A 1,937-nucleotide genomic window follows, 5' to 3' on the forward strand; every position below is an offset into this window, starting at 1 on the left:
GAGATGCCTCCAGGCCTCTGCAAAAACCTGAGAGAAGGGCTGTAGTGTACATAAACTCATACAGGCACATATGTACACATAAGTTAAGTAAGTAAGTAAGCAAGTAAACAGGCAGACAGGCAGGCAGTCAGACAGGCAGTCAGTCAGGCAAGCAGACAAGCAGGCAGGCAGGCAGGCAGGCAGACAGGCAGACAGGCAGACAGGCAGACAGGCAGACAGGCAGACAGGCAGGCAGGCAGGCAGGCAGGCAGGCAGGCAGGCAGGCAGACAGGCAGGCAGGCAAGCAGACAAGCAGGCAGGCAGGCAGGAACAGGCAGACACCACAACTGTGGCAACTCTTATAAAGAACATTTACTTAGGTTTAGTCTGTTATTGTGACTACGATATAGAAACAGCTCTCATGACCCCAGGCCAGGTCATGAAGGGTGAGGGCGGGGAGAAGGATACATCTCTCTTATCCACACCACTGCTTGGGAGACCAGGGCCATGTCTCCCACCATGTTATCCTCAGGAGCCAGCTCACCTGCAGCTCTGAAAATGTGCGAGCCTCTCTCACCAGTACTGCAGCTGGCAAGGTGCAAGAGTGAGCTCTCCTGCTCTCATGACTTGAAAACAAACTCTCCCATGATTCCCAGGTGAGGGGCGGGGCCAGTTCTGTGTAGCCTTCAGACAATAGCATGCCTATGGGTGGCAACCCGGATCAGGGACTTTTGCCTGGCCTGTGGTGATAACAGACCCCTGATGCTGCTGGGCAGCCATGGCCCTCGGTAGCAGCCTGGCCCCAGGTGGCATCACTGGCTACTGACATCAGGCTGCTCCTCACTACCCTCAGAGCTCCAGTTCTGCCTCTCTTCGTCTTCTGCTTCTCTTTTCCTTCCATTTCTCCACATCTTATTTGCTTCTCTAAGTGGCCTGGGGAATCTCTGAGTGTCTGGCATCATCTTGGGTATGGTGCACCTGTTCCAGGTCTATGAAATGCCATCCCTTCTGATGGTTGTCTCAGGCTAGCTACTAATCTGTGCCCCCTGGCATGGACTGGTGGTTGTCTCAGATTCCCCCTTTTCAGGGAGTGTTAGGCTACTAATCATTCCTATATTCATTGGTCAGAGCACTGCGCATAGACATAGCCTCTCTCCTCTCCGCCGGCTACTGACATACACTTGACACATCAGTTCCAGCTGCAATGCTAGGTGCTTTTGTAATAGACATCTAATCATATTAGATAGATGTAATTGTCTATTAATCAGTTATGTATTAAGGGCTGTTAAATAATTCCTCCTGAAAATTAATGAAGACAAACTGAAGGACTCCAGATTTGGATAGTGAGACAGTCTCTTGAGATTTGAAGATCTCAGCGTCATTTTATCCAAACCTTTATTCATTGGAAAGCTTTCTTCACACCAAGCATGATTCTGAACTCAGGGGTACTGTGTGACTATTGTAAGTGATCGAGTAGGACAGTTGTGAGTCTCTATGTGAAGTGTGCCTACCATGCGTGAGACCTAAGACAAGGCTCAGCTTTCCAGGACTTCTCCCTCTCCAAGGGTGCAGCCCCAGAACTTATGGAAGCCCAACCACTCATGTGTTCATGTTTGTTCACATTCCAAGACTTTTAGGAACAAGCTGTTCACGCTTCTTTGGCTCCAGTCTCTGTGTCCTAACGACAGTGTTTATAATACAAACTTAGAGCCTATTTTATAGAACTGAACTCAATTCTGTTTTCAAATTGTTCAAGATGTCAGCCCTGCCCATTTTCTTTCCATTAGAAAGCAAGAGGAGGTAGAGGAACAATTTTCTAAGGGTCCCTGGGGGGAGGCCCAGCCCATTATACCACCATTTCCTTACAGCACAGAGAGGGGTGGAGGAGAGCTGGAAAGGGGAGACTGTTTCTTTCCTGAATGATTTTTTCAGACCCCCACCTCAAGAGAACAATGCTC

General features: G+C 49.1%; 1 non-coding gene across 1 annotated transcript; it reads right to left on the minus strand.

Annotated features, from left to right (window-relative positions):
* Positions 1-1,068: 1,068 nt before the first annotated feature.
* On the minus strand, positions 1,069-1,195 carry LOC127697972 (small nucleolar RNA SNORA17). The gene has a single exon (XR_007980632.1). It is a non-coding gene; the product is annotated as a small nucleolar RNA SNORA17 (small nucleolar RNA).
* Positions 1,196-1,937: the final 742 nt, after the last annotated feature.

The sequence above is a fragment of the Apodemus sylvaticus genome, chromosome 12 (assembly GCF_947179515.1).
Source record: "Apodemus sylvaticus chromosome 12, mApoSyl1.1, whole genome shotgun sequence".
Taxonomy (NCBI): domain Eukaryota; kingdom Metazoa; phylum Chordata; class Mammalia; order Rodentia; family Muridae; genus Apodemus; species Apodemus sylvaticus.